The sequence below is a fragment of the Equus przewalskii genome, chromosome 3, assembly GCF_037783145.1.
Source record: "Equus przewalskii isolate Varuska chromosome 3, EquPr2, whole genome shotgun sequence".
Classification (NCBI taxonomy): Eukaryota; Metazoa; Chordata; class Mammalia; order Perissodactyla; family Equidae; genus Equus; species Equus przewalskii.
The window spans coordinates 111,300,243-111,318,836 of record NC_091833.1 but is presented as its reverse complement, the minus strand read 5'-3'; the positions used below and the strand labels follow the sequence as shown (position 1 = coordinate 111,318,836).

Sequence of the window (18,594 nt, the reverse complement as noted above, 5' to 3'; positions counted from 1 at the left end):
AAGATGAAATTGAGTCAAGACAAAGCCAACAAAAGAAAAAAAAAAATATATATATATATATATATATGTTTGTTGTGTAAATAAGCACCTGATGATGCAAAAGTGAAGTTAATGGCCCCCAAATTAGCACATTTCTTGGTTGTACTCACAGAAGAATGGCATTGGGCTCAAGCAGGTGGCAATCTTACTTTGCTCTGTGCTTGTAAGGCCTCATCTGTAGGGCTTATTCTCTTCTTCTGTCACTTTCCAAAAGAAATATGGACAAGGAGAGTATAATGGATGGTCAAGGGACTAAAGCCAAGATGAATTCATTCCTTCATTTAGTTATTCATTTAAATGTATTCCTTTATTTACCCATTCATTAACAAGTATTGAGTCCTTTCTATGAACTGGATAGAAAAGGGAATAAGATTGTTCCTACTGACAAAATATTTGCAACCCAGTGTGTGGCAAGCACAGCTTATTGCCTCCTTGGCACCTAATCCCACCTTCTTTCTTCTTAACTAGTTTTCTTGGTCAACAATATTCCCAGTCCAAGCTAGATAACCACATTTCCTTCCTTCTCCTCAGCTAGGGGTGGCCATGGGACAATTAGAAAGTCTTCAGAGGGGCTTTTTTTCTTTTTTCATTTTACAATCTTGCTAGACTTACTTGTTTGTTCTAGTAGCTTTTGTGTAGGTTCCAGTGTATTTTCTGCATAGATCGTCTGCTAATAAAGACAATTTTACATAAACCTTCATAATCTGGATGCCTTTTATTTCTTTTTCTTGACTTAAATCTATGACTAAAATCTCTGGAACAAAGAATAAAAGTGAGGAGAGAAGACATTCTTGCTACATCCCTGATCTTGGGGGAGAAACATTTAATCTTTCACCATTAAGTATGTTATTAGGTTTTTTTACAGATGCTCTTATCAGATTGAGAAAGTTTCTTTCATTCCAATTTAACTAAGAATTTTTATCATTAATGGATGTTGGATTTTGTCAAATGCTCATTCCACATTTATTAAGATCGTCTTTCTTTTTGTCTGTTAATATACTGAATTACGTTGATTGGTTTTCAAATGTTAAGCCAACTTTGCGTTCCCAGGATAAATTCCACTTGGTCTTCATGTATTATCCTTCTTATATTTTTTTGGTTTCAATTTGCTAAATTTTCAGGTGGGCTTTGATTCCTTATAAAAGGGATCAAAGAGATAAAAATCTAGCATCCCTCTTTTCCTCTGCTTTTTGCCTTGACTGTGGAGACGATACCTGAACTCACTAGAAACATCTTACAATAGCGAAATGAAGAGAACTAAGACAAAATTCACAAGTCGTGAAGGGAAGAGAAGAAAGCTAGAAGGACCTCGGGTTCTCGATGGCGTGGGTGTGTGGTCACACTAACCCTGAGACTGCCTATCTCTATGGTTGTCTTTTTTTTTTTTAAGTAAATAAATAGCCACACAGTTTAAAGGAATGTTCTTTGGACTTTCTGTTACTTGTAGCTGAAAGTATTCCTAACTGATACAAACTGAGACTGCTAGGCACATAATGGATATTGGAATAAGAATGACGCTAGAGGCACAGACAGAATCCTCTGGAGCTCTGCCTGGGGAACTCAGGAAAGGCTTCTGATTCAGATCTTGAAAGAAAATATGAGAATAGTCGTAGAAATAAGAATGTTTACACTGGAAAAGCGAGGACTCAGGTAGCATACATGCTCTGTCTTCAATATGAAAAAGCCTTTCATGCACAGGTGGGGTTTGACCCATTTTTCAGGGTCTCAAGGGAATAAGCTTGCACGGATGGATTGTGGATGTAATAAAATTGACTCAGAATAAGAAAGATAACTTAACAAGGCGGCCTTAAAAACGTAGTGTGTCTCTATCTTAGAGCTGACTTGACCACGCACATAGGTATGACTACGTGATGGATAAATGATAGGAGTGATTCAAGCACCTCAGAGAGATTTAACTACATTTATTTTAAGGGATTCTTCATGGTGGACTGAAGGATTAGGTCTTTGGTAGTTTTTAAGAATTGGCTACTTATTCATACAAAGGATTGCCCTAATTTCATCAGGTTTAAAATCTTCAGCTATCAGTATCATACTTTCTCAGGGAGAAAGCTAAAAAAATGTATTCAATGTCCAGATATTGGGGCATGACACTATTTTGCTGTAGATATTTGCTAGCTATTCAGATGTGTCTAGATTCAACTGTGTATGTATGGAGTACGAGGTTGTTCAGGCTTATGATCTTAATGTGGAATATAATTTTCATAAAGCTTTTAAATGGTTTTATTTGGACTAAAGGAAACACTGGGTTGAAGTGCATTTCTTTTATATTCATTTACGGCACAGAACTATCGATCTGCAGATTTCTCCTACAGAGCATTTTATGTAAAGACCTGAGATGTGACAGGTGCAAAGAAATTGCTTTCGGAAAAAAACCTAAAAAACAAAAAGAAAATGAACTTCCAAGTCAATGGGAGTGTATTTCACAAGAATGTTTCTGCTTTGGCTTTTTCTTGGTGCTGTTCCTGTAATAACGTTGCCATTGTTGTGATTTCATGCCCAGACTAGAAGGAGCAGCAACACCACCCTTTGAAGGCACTTGGTGGCTAGAATCTGGTCTTTGAATAAACCCATGGATACCTGCACTGGGAGCATTTACGACTCGCACAGTGTTCATCAGAAGCGCCTGCCAACCTCATTCTGTTTATCTATAAATTATACATGTATTGTACCTGCACGACATTGAATTTTCTTCACTTTAGCACTCCTGGAAACACATTTGACACTTGAATAAACTACTTTTGATCAGCTCAGAATACTTGGCTGGCTAGGAAGGAAAGTGGGAAAAAGATGAAGAGATACTTCTCTGATTATTCTTAGCAAAGGGAAGAGAGGGACGCCGTCTTTCTAATTATTAACAGAGCAGGGTGAAAAGACTCATCACAAAGGAGGAGGCAGAGAATGTCATGAATGTGGGCCTTTGAGCAACTTATGAAGGGAAAAAATTACACAGTGCCTTTGTTGCAAACCAAGCCTGTCTCTCAGCAAAATGAAAAATAGGAGAGAAGGCCAAGAAAATTTAACAGGGAGTCAAAAATTGTCTTCAGAGCGTTGCAAAGCACCACACAATAATGTGAACCATAGTAAATTGGTGAATTGTGATAAAAGTGGAAAAAATATTCTGTGCCAAAAACATGCTTTTAGATTGATCCAGTGACTTTTGTAATGATAGCACCTAGTTGCAAGCAACCAATTGCCACAGTGACTGTTCTTCAGGAGAATAATGAAAACTCTGGCATCAATTCCGTGGTGTGCGATAGAGTGCGTTTCTCATGAAGATGCTGGACATAAAACTCTTAATTCAGACAGTCACGAATTCAAGTCAGCTGTTAACTGCGAGGCCATGGTTCATCTTTCCATCTCTATAGTCCTTGTTCCCTTATCTGTAATATGAGGATAATAATTTCTTTTTAATGAAGGACGGTGCATGAGATAACATGTTTTAGTTTGTAGGTATAAAGTAGATGTTCAAGAAACATTTATTCCTTCCTTTATTTTCCATTAGAAATTCTGTGAGTGTGGCATTATAGTTATCAATTTGGATTTCTTGTGGGTCATTTGGTTAACTCTACAGAAATGCACATTTTTATCAACAGTATCTGTGACCCATAATTTCAATGTGTTGGTTAAGAGTCAGACGGCCTGGGTTTGAATCTCAGTTCCAACACCTGGGCAAATTATGGTGTGTGACCTTGGGCAAGCTACTTAACCTCCCTGCGCCTCCATTTTCTCAGCTGTAGAATGGGGATAATGAGTACTCACTTCATACGGACGTTAGGAGGATTAAATGATTTAATATTTATAAAATTCTTCGAATGGAGACTGGCTCAGAGTAGGCCGTATATAAGTGTTTGTTAAATAAATATGTTTGCAATTTAAATAAGAAGCATCAATACCTCATTGACAAAGCAAATATTTACCTCATCCTCCCAAGTGCGACACTTCTTCATTACCAGGTGTTCTTTTCTGTTTAGAAACTGAGAACCAAGCATACGGGTGAACCCTCAGGGCTCTGTATTGCCTAGGCAGGACATGCTTTAAAAGCACACGTCTTCAAAAGAATTCATGTTCAAAACCAAAATGACCCACCTGGCTACCTAGAAAACAAGAAGGGCAAGTCTACACCTCATTATAACTCAATGCACAACAAAACAGGCTTCGCAGGGCTGTTTGTGTGCAAAGTACCGTGGATCTCCCAAAGAAGAGAGACTTATTTCAAACCGGAAGAATCAAGGACGAATTCCCCCAGGAGGAGGGTGACTGGGTAAAGGAACATCCCCTTTCAGAGCTGACCTATTTGGTGTACATGGAAATCACTCTGGGCTAAGACAATCACAGAAGGCTTCTTGGAGGAGGTGGCGTATATGATACATGAAGAAAGCTGAAGAGGATTTGGAATAGAGATAGAGAGGGCTATGACTTTTAACATTTAAGAGATGCTGGGTACGCATCAGACAGCTCTGGCTGACACTCAGCCCGGCCCTTTTCACATCCTTGGGCAAGTCTCTTTCACACTTCTGAGGGGTAACACCACTTGCTCTCACAGGGTTGTGTGGGGAGCTGCTGGCAGGTGTCAATGACATAGCATATGTAAAAAGGCCCGGGGTGTCCAGCCTCTGCCTCCCAGTACCCCTTCCTACCTGCCTCTCAGGTGGGAACGAGTTCTCCAGGATGGAGCTCTTGGCCTCAGAGAGGACGCAGATCGCATCAAACTCTCTATGTGGTCAATAAACAAGAAGAAATTGCCCGTTATCCTACACATACCAAGAGAACAAAGAATGCTTTATTAAGCTTACCTTGTTCTCCCATCATTATGTTTTTCTTCTGCAATGGGCACTGAGCTGTGTAACTGCCGGTGGCTACAGAACAGATAATAAAGCTTATTAGCGTAATAGCCTGTGAGGAACAGCGGGAGAAAAAGGTCTGACGCTAAATGCTCTGACAGAATCCCTGGGATTTTAATTTCAAAATTAGGCCATTGTAAGTGGAAGAGGGTTCTATTTTGTTTTGATTGGCGCCGTTTTTAGCACTAGGCCCAGAAGAAATATGACAGAGGGACGAGTGATTTCAGTACGCTTCTGAGTTGGATGAAAGATGTTTGGAGCTTTGGGGGAAAAACATAAAAACAATATTTCTAAATATCATTGTCCTGCATGGGACCCAGGCTTGCCTGTTGGTGGGAGACATGTGAATGGCGTGACTTCAGATCTGCCAGAAGGGAGGCATTGATATTTCCAAAGTGGCTATCACATGCCAGGCATGCTAGACCCTGGGACTGAGGAGATAAAAATAATCTCAACAATTAAGCATAATGTGATAATTGCTCTAACAGGCAGTGTAGAGGAAGGAATGCCTAAAACCTGAATTTTTAGCCCAAGGTTCCAGGCTAAAAATTCATCAGGGGTTCAATGGATAAGTTTCCGATGGTAGCCATGTCTACTGTTGGAATTAATATTATTCTCTGAACTCAGGTTTGCAAAAATTGGCCCATTACTTTCTTTTTCTAAAATCAGATTAAATCTGATACTAAATATCTTCCTTGCCAGACTGGTCCTGGAAAGTTCAATGGTAGTTGTTCTGGTCGACATCTCCCTGGGCAGCATGAAATGCCTAGCTGGTCTGAGAGGGAACTAGGTGTGTGCTCATGAGTCTTTGGTCTACGCAGGTCACCACAGACATGCATGTTGTCCAAGGTCTGAACTTCTTTTCAAAGTTGTGTCCCTGCTGCTTCTGTGCCAATCCTGGATACAGGGAGTCTTTCCTGAGGCTTGGAACCTGCCGCTCAGTGCCCAGCCTCCCTCCTGAGAATGGTCCCCAGTGCCCTCTGAAGTCCCTACTTCCCTCAAGGTCCTGATTCGCAAGGGACCAGAGACGTCTGTCCACCTCCTGGCTTGTAAATCTTTCCCACCTGCAGAATCAGCCTTTTCTGCCTCAGGTCCTCGACGTGAACTTCTTGAGTGTGTCACCTTGTGCACAGTTTCAAAATACTTCAGGATTCATATCTATATAGACGCTTCTTGGGTCAATCGTATCCACATTTTCAACTTCACCAGATGTTACCACAATGCTTTCAAAGGCAGCTGCATGGATCCACTGTCCTTTGAGCGGTGAGTGACTCTTCCCATCCCCCAACATTCTTGACAATAACGGATATTATCAGAATTTTGTAAATTTCTGCCAATCTGGTATGTGCGTGAAATAGCCTTCTTCATGTGGTTTTGATTTTCATTTTCCCCATTAGCAGAAAATTGAACCTCTTTTTCATTTGTTTACTTACTGACCCTTCAGGTGTCTCTCATATATTGTCTATTTGTATCCTGTGCCCATTTTCCATTGTTTTTTTTTTTTTACTCATTTTCTTATGGATTTGTAAGAGCTCTTTTTAAAAGCAAGGAACTAATTATTTGATAGGTATATGTGTTGCCAATTTATTCTCTCAGTCTTTCAAATTAAGCTGAAAATTTTGATTCTGAAGTAGATAAATTCCTTCATTGCTTACATTTTTGGGGTCTTTTAAAATAAATCTTATCCTATCCCAAGGTCTTAAAGATTTTCTCCTGTATTTTCTTCTAAAAGTACTCAAGTATTGGCCCTTTAAAAATATGCCTGGTGTTAAATTTTACTGGTGGTGTGAGACAGGGATTTAATTATCTCCCCGCATTGCCAGCACGATCTATTGACCGCACCATCCTCATCAGCCATCACATTACCGGACATGTAGCAGGCTATCTGAGGAGTCTCTTTTCATTCACTCATCTAAAAATACCAATTTGTTTTAAATACTGTGATTTTAAAAATCTTATATCTCATATGGCATTTCTTCCCATCTTGTTCTTTGCTTCAAATTTATTCTAGGCTTTTTTGGCCCTATATCTTACATATACATAGTAGTAATGGCTTGATAACTTCCATCAAAAAGTTTGTGGAAATTATTTTGGATTAATAATTAATTTGGGAGAATTGACATTTTTGTGATATTGAATCTTGTATCCAAGAACATTTTAGATCTCTCTACTTAGTAAAATATTCTTTAAAGTCATTCAGTAATGTTTTGTAATTTTCTCTATAAAGTTATTGTATATTTTTCATTACTCATGATCTTATAATTTATTGTTACAGTGAATTAATTATTTTCATTAGAGTCTCTAATTAATTATTGAGGTATAGAAATGCCATTGACTTTCATATGCTAATCTCATTTACAGCAACCTAGATGTACCATCTTAATAGTTTTAATAGTTTGTGGCTTTGCCTGCATTTTCTTTGTATACTATCCTGTCATTTCTAATTTTTATTATTCATTTTTTTTTCCTTTTTCTACTTTAGATAAGAGTTCCAGTGCTCAACGTAAGTGACGACTTCCAGCATTCTTGTTCCATTAATTTACATGCTTCTAATGTCGTTATTATGCACAATCTTTGTTAGAAGTTTTTAATAGACATCAATTTAAGGAATTCCCCTACATTTTAATATTTAAAGATTTCATTTTTCAAATATGAAGACTGAACATTTTTCAAATATTTCTCTGCATCTATTTAGATTATAGTTTTTCTCTTATAATCTATTGATTTAATATATCACATGAACGAATTTTCTGATGTGGAAGCATCCTTGAATTTCTGAGACAAAATCTACTTGGTCACGTTGTATTAGCTTGTATTTGCTAGGTTTGATGTGCCATATTTTCTAAGATTTTCATGTTGAAATTCGTTAGGTAGATCAGTCTATAATTTTCTTTTTGGAAATATCCCTATGTGGTTTAGGGATCAAGAGTGTACCAGCCTAACAGAGTGAGTTGGGGATTTCTGGTGAGACTTGTCGGTAACACTTTGCTATCTTTTCATTCAGGGAATGAGAGAGACAGGGGAGGATTTTGGTTATAGATTCAATTTACAGACTTTTGATTGGGTTACTCGAATTTTCTATTTCTTTTTTAATCTGTTGCAAGATTTTTCAACCTTGGCACTATTGACATTTTGGGCTAGATAACTCTTTGCTGTTGAGGACTGTCCTGTGCTTTGTAGGATGTTTAGCAGCATCTCTGGGCTCTACCCACTAGATGCCAGTAGCACCTCCCTATCCTTAATTCTAGTTGTGACAACTAAAAACGTCTCCAGACATTGTCAAATGTCTCCTGGGGAGCAAAATTGCCCCTGGTGAGGACCATGGGTACGATTTTACAATTATAACATTTATCTGACAGAGTTGATATGAGAATTCAAAGAATTAATACATGTAAATAGCTGAGATCATTGTCGGGTACAAAGAAAATGCTCAGTAAATGTTGATATTTCCTATTATAATCAGTTTGCCAAGACTGAGTTATCAAGGTTTGTTCTCTGGGTGAGAAGAATGTTTGTGCACCCCACCCCACACCTGCCAGTGTTTGAAAGTAACTTGATAGGCAAAGTATTGACACTTTTTTGTCAATAATGGCAGATGGTAGAAATGAGAACTCTGTGTTTTATGAGTGTTTCTCCTATTTATACATATGGAGTATATAAAGCTCTCAATTCAAAATGATCAAGACTGTACATGCAGAGTGTAGCCAATTAATCCTGGAAAGGATTCTTCCAAAGGGTGATTCTTAACATGAGAAAACATAGACTTTCAGAAATTTAAACTGTGTGTGAGATCCCTGGAGTGTGACTTATATTCTTGGAAGGACAAAAACAAAAATTAAATGTTGTCACATAAATCCTTGGCTATTCAAGCCACGCCAATTGCTTTTTGCCCATTTCCTCATTGTGCTGTTTTTTTGGAATTTCATAGATCCCCATGAAAAATAGTCTCTTCCCAACATGAGATTAGTTTAGAAAAACTTTGTGTTATGGACAGGACCTCACAGAATGGAAAGTTCCTGTTCTTGGAGGAGACGTGATGTAGGAGAAACAGCATGATCCCTGAGCCAGCCTTCAATTTCCAGCCCTGTCACAATATCTCTGAAACTCTGGGTGAGTGTTGAAACTTTGTGAGCCTCTATTTCCTCTGCTGTGAACAGGGGCAGAAATGGAAACATTTTTACATCTGAAAATTGTGCCTGTCTGGGAGGATAATGGAAAAAGAATAACATTCTGTCTATCTGAGAGGATACAATAAGTTCATTGGAAGGGCGATTCCTAGTGCTAGTGTCTTTCACATCGTGGAGTGGTGATAAAAGAAGGGGTTCTGAAGACCAGTGACCTGGATGCCATCTGGCTTTGCTGCATCCCAGCTGTGTGACCCCAGTCAGCCTAACCTCCCTGCGCACTAGCTTCAGCTCTGTCCAGTGGAGGCGCTCTTGGTTCCCATCTTCCAGGGCAATTGTGAAGGTGCAGTGGGGACATTGGGTCAGTTACACGAGTCCTTAGAACAGTGTCTAACAAATGTTAGTGCTCAATAAGTTAACTTCTGTCATTATAATTATTATTGGTGTTGCTACTGTTATCAGTCATGAATCCTGTCTGCTTCTCCCTGTACCCCGCCACCCCCCCAAACACCCCTATAAATTGAGGCATGCATTCTTAACAACTACAAACTGCTTTTGCTCTTTGAAAGCATTTCACACACGTTAAGAACTTTTACTCTGGTTTCATACTGGAGAAACTTGCTTTCCCGAAGGGAGGTGGCCATTGGGTGGCATCCCCAGACATCATCAGCCTCAGAGATTCAGGAAAACAGACGACTTGGAGTCCCATTTCCATGAGATTCCATTGGTGAGACAGGAGTGGCTGGCTGGTTCCCACTGTGTTCAGTGTGTCCCTCCCCACCAGGGGTTGGGAAAACGGCAGGAGCGGGGAGCCAGAGGAGCTATACCCTGTCGCCCCCGGGAAGATTGATGGATTTCTTTTCAAGGTCCCAAAGCTCAGGCTGTCTCCTTCCCACATGGGGTAAGTAGCCCTTGCCAGCTTCCAGGGGTTGAGAACAATGCCTGCATATCACTCAGGAAGAGCCTTAGAGAGGGGCTGATATGGAAACTGGAGATCTACAGCCCTCCACGAGGAATTCAGAATGGAAACCCCACAGCGTCCTGAGGGGGAAGGAGGCAGCCTGAGCTGAGGGCAGCTGGGGTTCCGTGAAGAAGGCTGCTTCCTCTGCCTGCCTGCGTGCTGGCAGCTGGCAGAATGCACAGCTCAAGGTAAACAGCAGAGTCCTGAACAGAACCCTCTGGAACTTCAAGGGCTTTGGTCAGATTTCTGTAGGTCTTTCGGAGGTAATCTCCTAACAAGAATTACATTTTTTCTTGCTAGAAGAGAGTGTGACACTTGAATAAGAAGCATCAAGTTACACAGTGGACATTTCTAAGTGAAAGTTATCATGTAATGAAAATGGATCTATATACCTATAACCAGAAAATACAGAAAAAAACTTTTTTTATTCTTTGTTTTTATAGAGAATGATGACTAAATTAAACATAATGATACCAGCTCAACACAAGGTTGACAAGATGGAAGCCGTATGGTAGAAAAGAAACCATATTGTAACTTTGAATGACCTCTGACTAACTAACCCAGCTGGATCTGCGCCCTCCAGGAGATCCACCTGCTCTGCAGATTTTATGACCCTTGCTTGTACATATACCTTCCAGCTGTGATAAGATGATAACTTGGTTCTCTTGAGTGCATTAGGAATATGATGACTTCCTGACAGTCTATCTGGTGTAGTGACTCCTAGTCTGTGACACCAGAGGGCCAACTTTCCCAATCCTCTCCCCTACAACCCACTGGCCTATATAACTGCCTCAAGGTTCTGTGCCCCTCTTAAGATGGTTCTTTAGGATGCTACTCCCCCCATCTTCCTTTTTGCTAGCTTATCGTTTAATAAATGCCCTTTCTCTGCCACTATCTTGCCTCTTGATGATTGGCTTTTGTCTTGTGGCAAGCAGATCGCGCCCTTTGTGTGGTAACAATAACAGTAATCGTTAAATGTGAATTATTTAGACATTTCCAAGGGATAATTAACACATTTGTTATTGTGAAAACCATATGCATATGTATGTATATGGTGAAACAACAGCATAGAAATATCATGGTAACACAGCCTAGGACATGGCACCGGATACCTCGGTCCCATATCTGTTCCACCATGCAGTTTTCCTCACCTCAGCGTCTCTCTTTGTGTAAGTCAGGGATGAGATCTGTGTAATTTCTCCCACAGGTAGTCATGAGATCCAAACACGGGAAAAGACGTGAGATGCCTAAAAGCGTGTTAGCGCCTCACATGTACTATTACCGAGATTATCCTAGATGGCAGCTCAGTACTTCAATTTGAAATGAGTGACAAAGCAGATAACCTGCTTTGCAACTGTAGACTTTTGTTGTGATACATCTCTCCCCAGGAGATTTACCTTATGGTCTTTAGCACCATAAATGGCCACACAGGCATCACGAAATGGGCTTACTTCCATAAAGTGTATAACAGATTCAATACATCTATGGGTTCATTTTAAGTTTTATTTTACATCCTGGGGATTTTCAACAATTTTCTGTTTGGCAAATTCGCCACCAACCCCCGCTTCTCTTCACACCTTGGCTTGATAGCTCCATATTTATTTTTGTTTATTCAGGTGATGAACGCAAATCTTTAACAGGCTTGGTAAACAGATTTTTCCAGAATTAAAATCCTTGCTCATCATGAAGAAAATTTCTAAAGAGACCTGAGGCAATTTGACCAAACAAATCCTCTTTAATCCTAACCACTTCTTAATATGGTTAAATTTACTTTGAAGCTTCACATTTAGAATATTGTCAAGCTCCTGATTTTGTGGCTTGTCTTCTAAAGAGCTCCCACAAGAAGTGTCCAGCTCTTGTTTCTACATCTCCATGTACTCCCTCACTTCTTTGGAGAGTGTGGAGTCTATTCTTCCATTAAACCTCAGCTACTGTGACTATGTATGCACCTCACTCACAATATATCAGAGAACATTTTCTTGTCTGCTTTTCCTGAAAGGACAGAGATGCTAGTTTACTTGACTTATTATCATTAGCATAACGCCCAGTACATAAAGAAGATTGATGAATGTTTTCTGAATGAATTAATGACTGACTAAATGATTGCTAGCTCCGTTTTTCTGATTGCTCTGGGCATTCGTTTGAGTCCATGGAGAGGCAGATGACAAGACAAAATTGCATATGCAGGGGATTTATTAGTGGAACTTGTGCATAATAAAAGTGAGGCATCGGGAGTCAGTAGGGAAAGCCATCAGGCCACAATGGTGGTGTTTAGCTGTGAAAGGAGAGAGGAAGGAAGGACTGACTAGGAAGAGCCTCAGGACTCAGGACAGTGGTCTGAGAAAGCTCTCTAGACTGATGGGACTTTCTGAGTGGATAGCACCCCTGAGAGGAGTCCCGCATCAGGAGAAATGGGCCCGAACCAGTGTCTCTATCAGGTTCAGTCATTGGCTGGGGTCCGCCTGAGGGAAGCATGATCTCGGCATTCACGGCACCTGCAGCTGGGTGGCCTGTCAGTCAACTGCACTTTCTGCAGCTGGTTCTCCTGGAGGGAGATCTGAGCAGAGGACTTCCATGGCCATCAAAGTTCATCCCCAGTGCCACTGCCCCTACCTTAACAAGGGACCATGCAGACTCTGTGTCCAATAGACCTTGGAACGTCTGGATATTCTTTGCCCAGTATACAATCTCTCTATAAATAGTCATAGGTCCCTCGGGGGAAGGACTGGAGAAATTATTGCAGGATATACTTGCTGCAGTGTTGCAGAGTCCTTCCTGCTAGGGATTTAGCCACCTCTTCCTTCTATGGACTTTGGGACCAAACTTGGGCTCAAGGCCTGGAGCCGAGCAAGAGATCATGCCTCTTTAGTGGAGTGACCGCCTCCCTCTCCTGCTCCTCCATTTTAGCTTTGTTGTTGTCGTTATTTCCTTTGGATGTCAATAGCAGTATTATTGATCACCCCTCCCCCAGAGATGCCGTGTTCTATTAACTGTTCCCACGATGTCAGACCAAGCTCCCCTCAGTTGCCATTTTGGCCTTCACAGTCATAATGGCAATTGCATCTTCCTTGCTTCTGGCAGGTAAACGCTACCACCTACCTGTTTTACTCCAAGCTTTCTTCATCCCCATGATATTAAAAATCACAGCTCTGAGATCACCTCTCCTACTCTCAGTCCTGGCCTACAAAGGAGAGCCACCACTGAACATCTTGGTGAAGCTCTCAGTGCTGCATCCCTGATGCAGGGCTTGGTGTCCTGTAACCCCCTCTGTGGAATGTAGTTCTTTGGTGGGTCTTGTGGCCTTACATATTATATTGATTCAGTGTGCCCGCTTCCCTCAGTCCCTTTATGTCTTCCTCCACCATCTGCCAGGGTAACTCAGACATTTCTACTTTGTCAACTTGGTCCAACTTAGTAGTGAATTTGCATTATTTCTCTGGAGTCCTTGCCTAGATGTTAAATTCCACGTCCTGAAAAAGTACCCCCAATTCAAAATTTCTCGCCTATCTAGGCTTATGTTCTGGCTCCTTGGTGAGGCATTTTCCAAATCCAGTCCCAGTGGTATCCACTTGTCCCCTGCTGGTTCACACTGGCTACTTCTTATACCCCCTTTGACATATAATCTCCTTCCTCCTGTATCAGACTGAGCATATCCCTAGTTGAGTTATACCAGGATTTAACCCTAGTTATTGATCTATTGCAGGGGAAGGAGGTGGGGGCATCTATCAAGATGGGAGGCGACCTGCTTTGTGGGGAAGATGTTTCTTCAGCATCATCCAGTCCAGCAGAAGTGCTAGCTCATATTAGAAACCAGTTGGCTACTCCTAAGCTGTGAAGGTTCAGGGGAATCTACAGAGCCATCATCCTTGGAGGGTCCACCTACATGTGCTCTTTCCACGTTTCAGGGGCCAAGATTTTTGCATCCAGGGCCCTGACCTTAGCATAACAGACCTGCCTTGGCTGAACATTTAACTGTCTATGTTAATCTGTGACTTCATCTACTCCTCAGCTCTGTCCACTCTCCCATTGCAGGAAATAAGAGACTCTTTATAAGCTACCAAAGAGCTCCTCTGGCTCTATACTTAGCCTTTAACTGTTTGTTAATAGTTTTTCATTATCCCTCTGCAGAGCATCAATACAACTTTAGTCATAACTAGCCAAGTCCACTGTCCTTATAAGCGTTGTGCCCCTTGTATCGTTCCAACATTTGCAAGTGAGGTCCCCTCTACCAGAACATTGTTCCAAGTCACCACCAGTGACATATTCAGAAACTGGGTGCCACATTGTACCAGGGACTACTTGTGCCCACGTACCACTAAGAATGGTATGCTCTTAGCCAAGCAGCCAGTAACTTAGGCACTCACCTATACCCATCTTATCACCTCCTTTCTCAGACCATTCCTGGTCTGCTTGTGTCAGTTCAGGTCCTCTGAGAACCAGACACCAAGACAGGACCAATGGATTTATTGGTGGAAACACTCATAAAGGAAAGATAAAGGAGAGAAAGCAGGAGGAGGCAGGGACAGCCTTCAGACTGTGGTACAGGTCTGACATCTATGAAGAGAGAGGGAAAAGGATGGAGATTGGGTAGGAGGAGTCTCATACTGTAGCAGCAGTCTGTGTAAGTTTCACTTGGGCCAATGGGGAGCCCAGCCAATGTTGCCCATTGGAGGCATCGCACATTCCACAAGCAGCATTAATGCCCCCACCATGCTCAGCCATTGGTTGTGAGTAGCCCTGGAGAAGCATGGCCTCAGCACAAACATGGTGGTGGATCCAGAGGTGCACCAGCTGGGGCTGTCATTCAACTATTTATTCCCAAAGGAAATGACCTGAGCAAAACATTTTCATGGATGCCTCCTCTATTCTTTGGGTTGGCCATTCGATCTTAAACACACCAGTGACTCCTAAAACATGGTGGGAAGATTCTTTTTCCGGAATTGCATAGGAAGCAAACAAACATGACTAGATGCTAAGCTGCTATTTCCTTTCACAACAGATCTCCAGACCTACTGATGCATCTCAAGATGATTATCGTCCTACACACTCCAGAGCAGCACCTGCCCCATGTGCCTTGACCCTTCACAGAGACTTTAATTATGCGAGCAGATTGTATTTGCCTTCTTCATGCATGGAAAGACAGAGTAATGGAAGGGGAGGAGGGGGTGGGCCAATGCAAATGTGTTAAATGTATTCATGTAGATGTCGAAGCCAAGTTTGGCCGTGGAATATTGATGTTGAAGAGGTGGGAGTTCATCTCAAGACCTGTTAAGTAAGAAAGACGTTCTGTCTCTTCTCTACTTACAGATTATGATGGATTGACTGAGAAGATGCAGGGAAGGAAAAGTAACACGTGTTGAATGCCTGCCACATGCCAGGGAGGAGGACGAATAGTTCTACAAGTATTTTTACCTTTAAATCTCACAATAACCTTAAAAGACAGGTCCTAGCATCATTTAATAACTAAGGAAACTGAGACTCAAAGAGATGAAGTGACCAGTCTGAACTCCCTTAGCATGTAAATGGCAATATACAAAGACTAAACAGCTTAATCTTTCACTGGTGTTTATATATACACGGATTTTTAAAAAATATATTATAAATATAGTTGCATATAATCATAAAATCTTAGCGCTCACAGAAACATCAGAGATCATTCTATAGATCAGGAGTTGAGAAACTTTTTCTGTAAAGGATCAGATAGTAAATATTTTAGCCTTTGTGGAACAGACAGTCTGTCACAACTGCTCAGCTCTGCTGTTGAAGGGCAAAAGCAGCCATAGACAATATGTAAATGAGTGGACATGGCTGCGTGCCAATAACACTATTTACCGAACTAGGCAGTGGGCAGGATTTGGCCCATGGGCCGTAGTTTGCTGACCTGTGCTTTTGATATAAAAAGCACCACAGCTCAGTGAGTCTAAGCAACTAGCCCATGGTCATACAGTAATTACTGCCAAAGGTGATACTAAAATAAAGTTTCTTTCTTCCCGGTGTATAACGAATCCACTGCACCAACCTTCTCTTCTAGGATCTTCACCAGTTCTGTGATGGGAAAACAAGGTACCTACTAAAGAGGAGAAAGAGATGAGAGTGGAGGGCTACAGAAGGTCTCGAATGTCACACTAAGCAGGCACTGGGAGACTGTAGGTCTGCAGAAGAGGTTTGGTGATGATGGATTGGGAATGCTAGAGGGCAGACACAGGAGGATACATTCAGAGGTGACTGTGGTGGTCCTGATAGTGACCCCGAATAGTGAAGGATTGGAAAGGCTGTTGTGGTGGGCCCTGATGCAGGATACAGACGGCATAGGAGGGGAAGAGACCACGAGACTTGCTGACTGTTTGGGAGCAGGGAGACATGGCTTGTGCGGGGAGGGTCGCAAGCAGTAGGACAGGCAGAGTGGAGTTAGAGAATTACGGCTGCATGTCTGCGTGGCTGATGGCGATGACAGCTCCATAAACAAAACAGGAAATTAAAAGTTGCTGAGCCAGAGAAAAGATATATCATGCAATTGGTATATCTTAAAGGATTATAGAAATCTTGTTTTAAATGCTCAACAAACTGGAATTGACAGCTGGTTTTCAGGGAGAGGTGGATGCTGGAGACATGGCTAGAGAAGCCAGCTGCTCTGGTACAATCGGAAGGGGAGAGGACGGATCCGATGGACCCAAAGACAGCACCATGGACAAGCTGGTAAGTGGCAGGAGAAACAAAAAACAAAGTGTCCATCAGGGAGTTAGATGGGAAAATAGGAAAGGCCAGCGCAGAGGAGGCTGGAGGAAGAGCTGCACCTCTGCATGAAGAGCTCCTCCTCCCACACCCCCCAGCTAGGCCCTGCCCATCCCTCGGCACTGCGCAGCTGCACAGAGGCATCACCTTCTCACCAGGAGGCCTGCCAGCTCCTGCTCTAACTCTACGGAGCTGAGGGTCCCTTCCCGATGCCCCACAGCATCCTGGGGCCACGTCAAACAGGGCTCAGCTCTCTCTACTGCATTCATCTGTATGCTTATCCATCCCCCTTACTAAACTCTGGATTCCTTGAGGTCAGCAGTTTGTCTGTTTTTCCTATATTGTAAGCACTAGGAATATGCACTTATGTTTGACAAAGAGTAGATGCTCAAAGCATATTTGTTGATGGGCCGTATAAGGAAGGGAATTATCAACAATGGCAGAAGATACAGCATTTTAGAAAAGGATGAGAGCTGAGAGAAAGGTTAAGGATCTGACTATGAGGCAATCCTTGATGGCCCATTTGAATGGTTGGATCATAAACCCAGATTATGGAGAACTCAGGAATGAGCAGAAGATGAAGCTGTGGAGGGAAGAACATGGAAATTATCCTCTTGCTTCAGTCCACTACTCCTACATAACATACGGCCCCCAAAATGCAGTGGCTTAAACAACAGTATCCTGCACCATGCCTTTTGGGCAGGACAGGGGTGAGTGGGAAATGACCATCTCCGTGCCACATGGCATTGGCTGGAGAGGTTCCATTCGTACTAGAGGACCCACTTCCACGATGGCTCACCCCCTTGGCTGGGAGCCCTGCTGGGGTCTCTGCTCCTCTCCATGCAGGCCCCTTCATGGGGCTGCTTGGACTTACCACCAGCAGGATGGTTGGGTTCGAAGAGGCTGAAGCTGCAAGGCCTTTTGTAATCAAGACTCAGAAGGCACTTTTACTGCGCTGCCCGGCAAGTCCCTGGGGACAGCCAAGATTGACGAGCACGAGAAATTGACTCACCTCCCAGTGGAGGGAAAGCAATGGCCCTCTGGACCCTGCCACACCTGCCCAAGGTCCGGCTTTTACAGTGGAACACGTGAAGGCCTTGAAAGGCAGAGTATTTACACAACTGCACATGGTTGGGGGGTAGCCAAGGCGAACAGAGGTTTCCCACCTCCCATTGCAGCTAGAACTGAGGGCCTGCTTCTGGGCTGTCATGGTGTCCACGATAAGGTCGCAAGAAATCTGCTCTTTAGAGCAGAGGGAATCTGTATTTGTTCATATTCAGAGAGAAAGAACAAAATACTGTATGTAAATATTTTGAGGGGGCGAGGAGGAGGATCAAACAGATTATTTGGACTTGGGAATGAGAGGTTTGATTCTATATTGAAAAGAAAATTGCAAATTTTAATAATAGTAATATTTTTGAGCTCTTGCTCTGTGCCAGACATTGCTTTAAGGAACATACCTCCTTTTGAGGGAGGTGATGTTATTAGTCTCTGATTATAGATGAAGGAAGAGATTCGGGGAAATTAAATAATGCATCCAGGGTCACAAGCCCTAGGTCACCAGCTACAAGTGGTAGACCTGGTATCTTAATCAATTGGAGTTGCTCTAATAGAATGCCAGAGATGGAGTGGCTCAAACAACAAACATTTATTTCTCACAGCTCTGAATCCTGAGAAGTCGGAAGACCAAGGTGCCTGCTAATCTGTTGTCTGATGAGAGCCTGCTTTCTGGTTTGCAGACAGCATCTTCTCATTGTATTCTCACAAAGGAAGAGAGATTGAGAGAGAGAGGTAGGGAGACAGAGAGAGCACACTCAAGCCCTCTGGTGTCCTCGTTCCCTTTTAAAGGCACTGATTTCATTCAGGAGGCTCCACT

The 18,594-nt window shown here is 42.2% G+C and overlaps 1 long non-coding RNA gene across 2 annotated transcripts; it reads right to left on the bottom strand.

The window, feature by feature from the left end:
* Window positions 1-1,946: 1,946 nt before the first annotated feature.
* LOC139082677 (uncharacterized) lies at window positions 1,947-6,212 on the bottom strand. 2 transcript variants are annotated; one of them, XR_011538887.1, is made up of 4 exons: window positions 5,966-6,212; window positions 4,854-4,916; window positions 3,978-4,034; window positions 1,947-3,440 (listed from the first exon to the last, which is right to left on the bottom strand). It is a non-coding gene; the product is annotated as an uncharacterized lncRNA (long non-coding RNA). The 2 variants fall into 2 exon arrangements; XR_011538888.1 differs by lacking the exon at window positions 3,978-4,034 and having other exon boundaries at window positions 5,966-6,205.
* Window positions 6,213-18,594: the final 12,382 nt, after the last annotated feature.